At 42.3% G+C, this 13,205-nt stretch overlaps 1 protein-coding gene and 1 long non-coding RNA gene across 2 annotated transcripts in view; one reads left to right on the top strand and one right to left on the bottom strand.

Moving 5' to 3' along the window:
* lrmda (leucine rich melanocyte differentiation associated) overlaps positions 1-13,205 on the bottom strand; it is a 159,720-nt gene that overhangs the window by 38,244 nt on the left and 108,271 nt on the right. The window lies entirely within an intron of this gene.
* LOC125978876 (uncharacterized) lies at positions 7,945-9,815 on the top strand. The gene is made up of 2 exons (XR_007485150.2): positions 7,945-8,067; positions 9,618-9,815. It is a non-coding gene; the product is annotated as an uncharacterized lncRNA (long non-coding RNA).

The following is a 13,205-nucleotide window of genomic DNA, read 5'->3' as shown; positions in this document are numbered from 1 at the left end:
GCAACAAGACAAGCCCCCGTACGGCCGTGAAGCTGGGTGGGAACATGCCAACTAAATGAATTATGGAATTTTGACCGACAGCTTGTGAAGACTTTATTTAACCTTGGAGTGATGTGTTGCAAGTCCTCATTAACATTTTGACACTCTCACTTGAATGGCAGGGTCAGCAGGGTCATCACACTGTTGTGTGGATACTTGGGGGATAGGTCTTACAAAAAGTAATAGACGACCACAATTTATACCACAATGCATGTTCCAGTCGTTTGAAAAAAGGATGGACGTACAATCAATCAATCAATGAAAAATAGTCAATCATAGTCAATATTTAGGCTTTGATGAATTAAAAAGTAGAAATTCGGTGGAAGCTGAAAGCTTTACTTTCAAGTTCTTTTACTTATTAAGGCAAAGCAAACCAATTATTTTTGATTCACCTATCATTGATTAATCAACAAGCACGCCATTAACCGAGTGAACCCAATCAATAAATCGATCGTCCCTCCCTTAATCAATCAATCAGTCAATTATTTGCCCATAAGTCACAATATGAAATGATCTCAGTAAATCAAAGTCAGACAGCACGCTCACGGGAAACATGTCATCTTTTTATGAGCATGCTTATTGCAGTCTGACTTTTGACAGAAACATATTCAGCCCCCTTTTTCATCACGTTAATGTTAGCTTTACTATTTTGAAATTATACGCTTGGAAGCAGACATTAAATAGCAAAAGCAAAAGCAGTGGAAAACAGCAGTGACAATAGTCGAGACATCTTTTTTTTTTTTTTTTCTCTCTCCACTCAAAGCAAACTTTGACAAACAAACAGGGCCACTCTATTCCGCCACCGGTCAACAATTACCTTGAATATTTGGACTCACGTTTTTTCCGGGCGTGTTTTTTTCCCTTTCTGTTTGATGGGTCTTATTCTTCGCCCCTGCACTTTGCCGTCCTCAGCAGGCAAGGCTCTTAGTTGTCACAACATCTCCTTTTAATGTCCCTGACAGGGGGTTATTTACTCCCATATATGTTTTCTCTCCAATTACACCATGGCAGGATGGAAGCTGCCAAGCCAAGCCACCCAACTGGGATGCTGATGGTCACATCTTTGAGGAGTTCTTCCTGCCTCCCGCACTATATTTTTCACATGTTGAGGTTCTATTAGAGAGAAGGAGTCTCTCATTTGTCTGTCCTTGGCCCAAAGTGTTGGTTAACACTTGACAAGCATCAATGCCAAACACTTTTCCGAGAGAAAGATAATATTCCATGTTATGTACATGTATGTGCTCATCTGAAAAACAACGACAACGTTTGTATATATATATATATATATATATATATATATATATATATATATATATATATTTTTTTTTTTGTTAACACAAAGCACAAATCCTTGTCTCCACCGTAACACACAAACAGCCTCATTCTTTGAGGCTGTTTACAGCAATCAGACTGATCAAAGGTTGTAAAATGATACCAAGGGACTGACATCTCCAGTATACAAGCAAGCAAACCCTCAAGAATCAATAGAGCAAAGCAGACAGCATGTGTGAGTATAGCTTTAAGCCAAGTGGGATGCCAAATGTAAAGGCGGCCATTGATAGCGCTATGAAAAATGCATGATTTCAAGAGGGAGCACTCTTTTATCTAGCAGGCAAGATCAATAGTGGGTAAGGGTTACCAAATCAAAGTTGTTTTGTTGCTACTGCCGCTAACTTGGCACGTTAGAACATTTGAGCACAATTTGAGAGAACAAAGCTTGCTAAAAGACAATTACATGGGAGTAAGGTGGAGTTCTGAGGGTTGCGAAACTTTATTTTTAAATTCAGAGAGGCAATATTAAATCTTGGAAGTCTACTTTATTTACTACATACAAGCACAATGGGGGATTGCTGGCATTGTTCTTTGTTCACTAACGTGAACTGAAACTGAACTTACAAACAAGATATTGATGTTTGGTAAGTTACACTGTTAATGAACTCTAAACTTTACTGTGGGTTGGAATAAAAACTTTCAGCATAAGGAAGTTTTTTAATAACCTTGGACGTAAATAACATTAGTATTGCAAATGGAATCAAAATGTGGCAAATGAAGTTCTTCTATCTAAGCCACCTAACAATCATAATTGCAATTGAGAAAAAATGTGCTTTTCCACACTCCTTGGAGTTAACTATTCTGAAATTCAAGGTCGACCTCCACCCTGACATCGCTCTGCACTTGCATCAAGTACGTGCTAGCAGATAAGGTGACATGAGAGGAAGAGGACATAAAGGGAATCACTACAATGGTGAAATGGAGACACAAAAAGGGAAACATGAGAGAGAGCATCTGACTGACAGACTGGACTTGCTTGCTTTGGACAGGGAAGGACCAGGTGAGGGAGCTGACGCATAGTGTCGCAGCTAGCATCTAGCAACTTCCTAAACAACCCTGGCGTTTTCATCTACCGCGGCACGCCGTCTTTTCTTGTGATTGAGATAAGATGTATAAATTATGAGCGGCTGACAAAGTCTACTCCAGCGCCGCCGGCATCTCATCAATCACGAGCCTGTGTGTCAGCAGGTAACTGACGTGGCCCCCGAAGGCACGGCCCTCTCTTTAGGAGAGTGAGGCTTTTCTGGGCAAAAAAAATAAAATGTGTTTGCCGCTATGCAAGGCGGCTCTCGTACACGTCGGAGTCGAGTGTGTCATTATTTGACTGTGTAAACAGCTGATTCAGTCGCAGCTCCCAGGCTGCTAAAAACAGAAGAAAGTCGCATACATTAGGAAAAAAGATAATGGGGGTGTGTACTGAACATTTTAGTCAGGCTACTTTAGTATGCAGATGCACACACACACAAAAAAAGGCTACATTTTAGATTTTGGGAATAGACTGACAGGCAGTCAGAAAAGGCCCACCCACTATGGAAATTGGTATTGACAATCCTCCATGAAGGATTCGTTCTGGAATCAAAACATGTTTGGCTTAAGGCTCGCATCATTTTTAAAAAATAATTTCAATGAATTAAGAACTAATTCCAAGCCCTTAGGTCAAAATACGTCTTTGGAAAAAAATAATCATCTTTCAATGTCTGTTTTATTTTTTGCCTAAAATTTCAACGTCTGAGCAAAACTGCACAATATCACAGAAAAATAGTAACCAGAAGATGGTTGTAAAAGAAATACTAGTTCATTCATTTGGAACCTGGTAACCCATGGAACTCCTAAAGATGTACGTTCATACAAACAATGGCAAAAATACATGAAACCCCCCCAAAAAAATTCCTTTTAGAACTGACGAGCCAATATTAACTGACTTCAAACAACAACACTCAAGCGCAAGGTAGTGTCCGCTCACGAACACAATATTGATCTTCTGTCTCCACCTGAAGTTCAAGAAGACGAGACAGAAGACGAAAACGTTGACTCCCCGTGGGCGCGTGAGAAAGATCTCCCGCACCAAAGAGAAGGAAGCCTGTCATGTTCTGTGTGATGAGCTGAAAGACAAGAGGTGGCCGGGGTATTCCTCCCTCCCCGCCAAAACAAACACTTCCACCCCACTGCGAAGAAGACGGGACGGTGAGCCACAAGAAATAGGCAGACGGGTGCCAGGAGAGAACAGCATGCATCACAGAGGACACTTGAAGAGAAGATGGTTGAGAGGAAGATGATGACAAGGCTAGATCTCACGAAAGGATTGTCACTCGAGTTGTCTTCTGCTTTCTGACCTGCTGGACCGCAAGCACGTCCTAGCTTGATCACTGATTATTTATCGGTCAGTGATGGTGTTGATTCACTTGATGGTCTTGAAAACCTCTCCAGAGATATTTGACCAAAACATGCTACCACAGGAAGGGGTTTACCTCCCAAGAACTGAGTGAGTTATTGTCACCACCAATCGGCCTTACGCATCAGGCGATCCCTTGGGATGCTTATTATTATAGCATCTTAAATGTCTAGGCCACGGGTGGTGGAATTAACCGAGATGAATCATTTGTACAGAATGAGACAATGGGTTGGTGTTGCAAGGTGCACGTTTTCCGTACCTTTGGGATTTGTTTGTTAAAAGCGCGCAAAAAGAGAATAGAAAAGCAATATTAAAGAAAATAAGAGATCAATTGTCTGTCAGGATGTCTTTGCTGTGCCACCCACCGCCACACAAGATGATTTTGTCGTCTTGAGTTTCCAATGAAATGACAAACCTTTGTTCCGCGTGGCCCGGAGAAGTTTTCCTTGAAACGGAATATGTCTTGCTAATCGTGACTCACATTGCAGGATGTCTTATTACAGACCTGCGCACCTCGTTGGCTCTCCGTCATTTTTACAAGCGTGCAAAGAAGTCAGACTTATTCTGGGAAGACAAATCTGTCAGCATGTTAAGTTAAAGCCAACTGCAAATAGCATCAAAATGAAATTGGCCGGGGTTAGAGTAACTCCTTTGATAGCCACTTTAAGTTGCAAACAATTTGACAGTAAAAGCGCTTTTTTTTTCTTTTCTTTTCTATAATAGACTGATCACTGCGACCGCTCACACGAAGGAATTCATTTGAATGTCTCTGCCCACTTCACTGCCCGCATGTGCCCTACAGGCCTCTGCCAACCTTTCACAGTCCTTTCCAACGGCCCAGTGAATGAAAGAAGAATGCTGTTTGAGTGTCACTTGAACCTTCTGCCCCGCCAATGACCTCGACTACACCCTTGGCAGCCCTGGCTCTTCTGAACGCGTCCGCCGCTCAACAAGAATGTCCCTCTGTCCTCCTCTGTTTCAGCTTAATTTCCTCTTTAGCCCAAGCGCCATTCTCCCATCGACCCCCGCTCATCCCGCGGCTTCCCTCATTCTCTGCTGTCTCTATTCAGAAGTTGAGAGGGAAAGAAAAATGCCTCTTTACCAGGAGAAAACAAGGATGAGTGGCTATTCAGCCAGGGATGGCTGGGAAAAGGGGCTCAAATTGTTTGTGAAACACCAACCGGGGGACAGTCCGCATATTATGTGAAGATACTATACAAGCGTGGGCTGGAGAGGGAGGAAAAGATGAATTGAAAAGAACAGCACAACACAGGAAGTGACCACACATTCAAGACGGCATACTGGACTTAATTCAACCTAATATTGAGAAAACATATTGCATTGCATCAATATGTGTTTGATTTATTTTGACAGAACTCTGAACAAGAAAATACCAGGAAGAAAGTTTGAAATTGGCTATTTACATAGAAGCCCTTATAGGCTACAGGAAGTTTATTTTGAAATTAGTGATCCAGGTTAGATCAAATAAAATCAGTTTAAAATGTGATGTTTTTATTGAAACCCCTCATGGCTGTTTTGAACGTATGGCAACAAAAATCAATGTTGTTGTATAGGAAAAAAGATATGAAATAAAAAATGAATAATAAGAGAAGTCATTTTGTTCAATACACAGGAGAACAAGATCTTCATTGGCCCTCACTTGCTACCAGAAATCCTGCCTTGATCCTTATCTCACTGTAACTATGCCTCTTTGTGTTCGACATCTCGGGAATCACATGTATTGCATTTTTGCAAGGTAAAGGTTCAACTAATAGCACAAAGTCAATTCCCGGGGCCTGTCATGCGGCCATCATTGAAGCTTTATCCTTCTGTCACTCACATGTGACACTTGTGACAGGTTAAACCCATAATGGAGTACATTTGACTGGTTAATCCAGCACGGTAACATCCTTCTTGTCTCTGCACTGGAAAGGTCGCTGACTTCCTTCAACTCAAAGTATTCTTCTCATCTTTGCCTCCAACCTCAGCATGCTCATCATTGTTTTCTCCTTAGCTATCACCCGCATGAGGAGGTGTCACGTCTACCTGTGTCAACACCACATACCCCCTTCGCCTGACCCACCGATCGCCCTCGGGGACATTAATTATAGAGAAGTCGGACTTGTTGAGAGGAAAGAGACAGTCAGACAGAAGCAAGGAGAAAGAATGACACATAGAGAGCGGGAAGAGATAAATGGAGAGATGTTGTTACAGCAGCTGTCACATCCCAATCACCTAATCCTGCCGCACTGGAGGTCACGCTGTGGCTTCAAGTGATCAGGTTTCACCGTCATCACATTTACGGTTGCTTGCAGGTGCTGTTTCAGGAGGACCATTTTCTTCTTGCCATCAGAAGCATCTTACTCTGGGAGGGTCTACAGTATCTTAAAGCTAATGGGGTTGATTTAGCTGGATCCTATCCCAGGTAACTTTGGGTGAGAAGAAGGGTGCACCCTGGACCAGTCGCCAGCAAGGCACATGTAGGCAACAATTGGCTCCTTTAAAATGCCAGTAGTATTGAGAAAAATGTAAACTTCACAGAGGAAGGTCAATGCTGAGTTAGGAACCAGACCAGGTCAGAAATTTCAGGCAGATGAGCTAACCACAATTTTGGTTGCTAAGATGGTCTTGAACCTCCAACTCCAACAACCTGTGTATGATATTTTGGTACCAGTTTGGGTTCCCAGTGAGTAATGCATCTTGTCAAGAGCACTTTTGTTTTGTAAGGCTGGAGCCAATTGCAATTTTCGGGTCAATATTCTGGAGATATTCTTAGATCAGACTTAGGCCTCTTTCAAATAGAATTCCAACATGAATCTGCAGCGCCATGTTTTCTCTCTCTATTGATTCATCCACACACACCCACCTTTCCATTTTCTATACTGCTTATCCTGTCAGGGTCATCACAGGGGCAATATTGCAGTTGACTACCCATCAGTCAATCAAGAAAACGACTAAATTACCAATGCCTGTCTGCCCTAGATGTCTTCTGACTACAGCTTGTGGATATGTAAGAAGCATCTCAAATCTTTCAACCTGATTCTCTTAGAGTTTGCTTGTTAGTACAGAATGAAGACAGAATGAAACAAACTCTAAGGACAAAGGCATAGATCTATGGTAATTTGACATTTCTCTCCAGCGCAGAGCAGTCAAAGCAATCTGTCCAAACAAATGGCTCCTCTTGCACATTACCGTGCCAGATTAGACGACTCTTGTCCATTTGATTCCCCGCTGTCTTGACAGCTTCTCTTGTTAATGGACCGTGGGGGGGAGTTCTCACAAAACGCAAAACAGGGAGAGGTCAACGCCTATGAAGGTTACCCCTGTCGGCGAATCTAAATAAATAACATTCAGGTGCGCTATTCTCTGTCAGCCGAGCGTCTTAATGATGCCAAGTTAACACGTACTAAATAACAGTGTCTTCCCACGCGCTGACAGCTTCAGAAATAATTGACCAGCGTGCTCCAAACCGAGACGCAGTAGGCAGAGAATTCAATCCTGCACCTGACAGAACCTATTGAGCGTGTCACCACATTTTGCATTATACACGCCGCAATGTCAGGTCGGGGATGCGGCCTCCCGCGAGCTATCTGCGACAGCGTCTTCGAGGCGGGCTAAATTACCCAGCTCTCCGTAATAGGCTCTCGTTCACTAATTTCTCGGCCTTATAACCGTAGTTTCGGATAGACTTGCTGTCAAAACACGACAAAGCGTTTTTGTTTTGGTTCATGTCCCGCATGCTCGGCAGCCTCTCATTCAAGCTCTCGCCTCCAAGATCATCTCTAATTCCAGACGAAGACATACATGCGTCTAAAAATGAACAAAGGGGAACGACAACCTTTTCACGCAGTGTGACATTTCATCCACGAGTTCCCATGCAAAGGGACGCGCAGCCGGAGGTGGGCCGTTGTTGTCGAGCCATGATGTATATCGACATGCCGCACATACAGTATATTGTGTTCTGTCATTTACTTGTTCTACATGTGTAAATCTTTCGCACTCTGTCACAAAAGTGGTCCGTGGAACAAAACGTCACCTCAGCGACAAGGTCACAGGGGAAACATGACGCCGTGACACACAAAGCCAAGTTTTACCTGCCAGTGATCGCTGGGAAAGATGACAATAGCGCGGTGTTGACGTGACAACCGGCTTCACCGCACACGAAACACAATGCAGACCAGCGGTGTCCTAACACCACCCCCCTGCTTTTGCCACTCTTGTCTCTTACAAAGCTTTTCTTTCTCTTTTTGTACTTGCCCCCATTCAGCCGGACGCCGCGGCCTATCATCGACTCCAAAATGACAGTAGGTGGAAACGCTAGCTTTCATTACACAAAGTATAAATAGTGTAATCTATCAGCTCTGTCAATCAGGATGATTGATTATGGTATGTCAGGGAGGAGAGTGACACATTAGAAAAGTTTGGTTAACAATGCTGTAGCCGGAGCCGGGCGCCTGCCACCCAGCCCAGTGATTAATGTGTTGTCAGCCTGTAATCCCACACCCACGCCTAATGAGGCAAGAATTTATCATTTCGGCGGAGTGGCAGATGTCAGGGAGAAAAGAATCCAAGTGGCTGGAAACAATATCCCTTTTTCTCACTTTCTAGCCAGTGTTTGACATGTGTGACAAGCTCCCAAAACCACAAAGACGGCCTGTGGAAGCACAAACTTTTAGCCCGGAGACTTTGTGATGGACGTCGTAAAAGTTGCTGAAAGACTCTGACATCATTAATGAGCAGCAGACAAAAACTGGCGTCAATTGAAGTGGAAAATCTTTGCTATTGTGGGGGCAACACAAATGAATCAACTTACCATTGACCAGTCTTTAGGATTTGTTTAATTTCATGCTGAATGGCAGTTTATCGGGATCATGAATCACTAAATACGGGAGACTAAGTGCTAACTAGTAAATAGCACAGCGGCATCTGGATTCTATAAACAACAACAAGAGCTTTACTTGAATTATCTGATAAGAATCTAAAGCAAAGCTGCCATGGGAGGGTGTTCATGACAGTCGAGTTCAAAGTAGAGCGAGCGCTGAGCTGATTAACGTCAACATCATCAGAGAAGATGGCAACTGATGGAAAGTTTTGGTTTAATGCTTAGCAACGTGGCGAAGGAGAGACACAAACATTAAAGCCAGCTGTCTCTCATTAGATGAGCAGCATCTTTCTGTCACCGAGGAGACCATCGGGGTGGATTAGCTCTGATCAGGCTGATAGGTGAACACGTTGGGACGCTGTGGAATTTAATAGCTGATAGAGAATAGAGGCGTCATGGAAGAGATGTCAAACTGCAGCCCAAAAGGTGGTGGAGTTGTGCTCCAGTGGAAATGAACCGCTGCAAAAACTACTTGAAAAATACTGCTCTCTTGTTGTTTGGTACATTATTTGAATTTCCACCCGGGCAGCAAACTAATGTTACCTGTTGCCTAATGTTCCAAGTAGTCAAACTAATTTTACCTCCGCTGCCTCAAAATGATATCTTACATAACATTCCACTGATCAAATTACATGCACAGTAAAATTCTCAATGATCATCAATCTTTGAATTTATTATTATTATTTTTTTAATCACAAGGTCTCTCAGCTTTTTTTTACTCGTGCGTTCATTTCCACGCAAATATTTTCTTGCACTTTTCTTTGACGTCAGCAGAGTTTCTCCCTGCAGAGAGAAAACAAAGCAAAGGCTTTGCCAATCCCAACTTTAAACAGATACAACACTTAACTAACCTTCCATTTTTCATATTAGAAAAATAAATCATGTCATCAGACGACTTTGGGATGGCTATTAAATTGTTGAAAACGAGGGGGAATGTTTCATAATTAGCGGACAACCTTGGCCTGTTTTCAGACAAGCTTCGGAGTGGACCACAACACATGAGAGACATCACAACAGCAGATACTTCACCACAGAGGCGTTTCCTCTTCAAAGTGGATGTCAGCAGAAGGAGAGGAAAATCACTTAATGCAATGCAGCCACTTCAACGTCTCCTCAAAGTCCTTCGGAAGGCTTGTTTGTTTTCCTGCTCTGAGCCGAGCCAAAAAGAAATAGTTCATCTATCATTTTCGCTGGCGGGGAGTTGCTCGTGACACGCCGGGTCATGCAACCCCGCGTCTGCAGCCTTTGAAGAGGAACCATAAATCAATCTGGCCGCTATTACTTCAAATTAATTGTGCTTTAAAAAGTTTTACTGAGTGTTTATTATACATGTGCGTCGATGATTTATGTGGACTGTGTGAGTCACTCCCTCTAATTGCTGTTGTTTTCCTTGCCTGTGACCCCGCTGTGACCTCCTGCCGAGCCGGTCCAAACATTGACTTTATGGGAGAAGTTATGAAACAATTCAAAAACACGCGCAGGCGCACACCCCAGAGAACGAACACTGCAACCATTGCTTGGATTTATCAAGTTCAACCACACAACAAACTAAATCTGTCCAAGTGATTGCCGGTGAACATTTCCATCAGGGAATTCAATCGATCGCAACTGGACTGTCCCGTTTGTCTTAGAAGAGGTTTCACCTCTGATCCCAGAAAGCTTCATCGGTTCATACCGACAGACAAGTTTGGACAGCGCAAGTTCGAGCGAGGGGAGAGTCAAAGCAATTATACGCAGATGTGCTGCTATGAAATTTGACGTCATTAAAAGACATTATGAAACACTGTAAAATGGGAAAAGATGAGCAAGTGGGGGGGGGCAATAAATGGGGGGGAAACAATTTATTTGAATTACTATGGGTTTTTTTTTCCATGTCAGTGAAATAAACTGAAAATAAAAGTTAGTCTTGCTACAATAGAATATTTTACATAATCTATAGGGACCTACTGCAATGCTAATTTTGTTAGTCTGGGGAACTTCCATGTTAGCATATAATGTGTGTAAATAGCTTCCAATAATTCCACAAAATAAAGATTCAAATCATTCTGACCAGTTAACTTCTTCATAATATTAAAATAAATCACCGTAAAGCAAAATAAAAGCAGTTAACCAAAAGATTAGGAGGAAAATTCCAACAAACTAATCTCACTCCATCCATCTCTGTAGCTGTGCAAAAATGTGTACGGTCAAGTCTAATATTACTTATCAGTTCCTTATCCAACTGTTTACTTTTGTAACTTCGAGCATAGCCTGTTTCTTTTACAACATTTTTTGCTGTCTTAGTGTTTGTTTTAAGTTCTTATTTCTACTGCAGCTCATTTCGACAGCAACCACATGTGTCCAGATTTAACATTGCTCTTTGATTATACTTTCCAAGAAGTAAGATTAATTTTGCCTTCATTTCCTGACCATGTTGAGACTATACAAGCTAACATTGTTGACAGAAACATTACGGACATAGCTGAGACTACAGCTCTGTCTTTTCTCAATCTACCGTGCACATCCTGGTTGGGAATATCATTAAATAAGGATGGTAACAAATCAGGCGTCTGTAAAGACTCGCCACGGTGCACCACTAAAATCGGAGAGCAAATAAGCTGGCCTCTACGAGCATCCTTTGGGTTACACTGTATTTCCTGAGAAGCACATTCTCTCCCTGAGGACACATTTGTTCAGTACAATGATTTAGTAAAGGCACCAGAGGCACATTCACAAAGCACCATATTACAGGCTGTTTGTTATGTTTGAGAACTTTGGAGAAGTCATAACTCTTGAGTAGCAGCGCTCGATGTGACAACTACGTTTTACAGCCATTTGAAAAAAGAAGCCACACTGCCAACTCAGACCAAAATGCGCCCCCGAGCTGCATTGCGAAATAACCCACAATCATGTATCCCATAATGCACAATTATGAGTCTGCAACCGAGCAGTCAATTGTAAATTTGGACGGACTTCCTTTCATTCAAACTTAATATGAGCTGCTGTCTGCTGTAAAACAAGTTAGTGTCTATAGTAAGGGGGAATGAAAAGATCTACTTTGAGGACTTTCCTGGCTCTGTCAATGTCGATTCCCGTGAAGAAGCGTTACCCTGTGCGCGCCATGCCTCGTGGGACCCGGGCGCTGGCTCAAACCACCCGCAAAGTCTGTTTTACATTAGACGCAGAAGACGGATGTCAGGAGGAAAAATGTGTGTTCATACTAGGAAATCAAGTCGGGGAAATTTGAAGGGACGTCCGAGGAGAGTTTGAAACGCGCTGACGTTATCCCCGAGTTGTCTCTGACCTTATTTTACTCAGCGAAACATTAAGTCAGGAGTCAATGTTCTGGTTTAGTATGCCGTACATTATCTTTTAACTGATGTTTTTTTTTTTGTGGGTTCTGAAAGGAGAATGCAAAGTCCGTGTTTGAGCAGACACTGCTGGTCGCAAGCAAGCGCGCCCCGGGCGAAGTGAGGTTGGAGGAATGGAGCCAAAAAGCAACACACGTATTTTCCGAAAGCAGAGTCCAAAGAGCTCCATGTGGTTTATCGCCATGACCTCTAAGCCCTCATCTGGAATTATCACATTATGGCATTCCAACACGCCCAATTTCCCAAAATATAGCTCAAGGCTTTTCCAGCCTGAGTCAGCTTAATGTTGTGGTTTTTGGAAAACACTTTTTTGTTTACATGAGCATTGTTTTGTTTTGCTTTTATAGAAACCTTACTTCTCATTTTCTTTCAGAAGGGCAATACAACACACCCCAACATCATTTAAAGCAATTATAATTAAAAAGGGTATTGTTCAGACTTTTTCTAAAAGATCAATATATACTGTTCTTGCTGATCTGAGAAATCAAATACTTACTGAGTATGCAAAAAAATTTAATTTACTGTGCGAACATTGCAATGAATAACACGCTAACCTGCTCATTGGCTTGTGAGCGGAAAAACTGAATTAAATTGAGAAGAATTACAATGTTTGCTTTACTCATCAGTTCCACTGCAAGCACAGTACACTGTGAAATTACACCGTGACAAGCAAACTTTTTCATTAGCATGCGGTTCCACTCAACGCCAAATGCCACAGTGTTACTTGTAAAAAGAAGAGGAGTTCAAATTCTGGCCACAATCCAAGCCAATATGATTTACTGGATCTCGAAAAAGTTCTGTGACTGGAAACCACTGAAAAGAAAAAGGCATCTGCATTGAGTCTTGAACCAGATGGGTTGTGCGTGTTGATGTTTTAATTTATACTGTACAAAACATTAGGTAGGCCTGCAAAATTAAATACATATAAAAATATTATAATTGTAGTTTGTAAGGATGCATTAGTGTGACGGATGCCTTTTTTATGTTACAAAACTAGTAGCTATCATATCATCCACAAAAAAACAGACTGACTGGCTGGTTGAATAACAACCGACCGACCGACCGACCAACCAACCAACCAACCAACCAACCAACCAACCAACCAACCAACAACAACATACCACCTAACCAGTACGCCTGTATGCAATCGTAGCTGCGTACAAGATCTTAGCGAAATACATTCACAGCAGTTTCCGTCACATCCCGTAAA

Source organism: Syngnathus scovelli, chromosome 12, assembly GCF_024217435.2.
Source record: "Syngnathus scovelli strain Florida chromosome 12, RoL_Ssco_1.2, whole genome shotgun sequence".
NCBI classification, from domain to species: Eukaryota; Metazoa; Chordata; class Actinopteri; order Syngnathiformes; family Syngnathidae; genus Syngnathus; species Syngnathus scovelli.
This window is presented reverse-complemented; position numbering and strand designations above follow the sequence as displayed.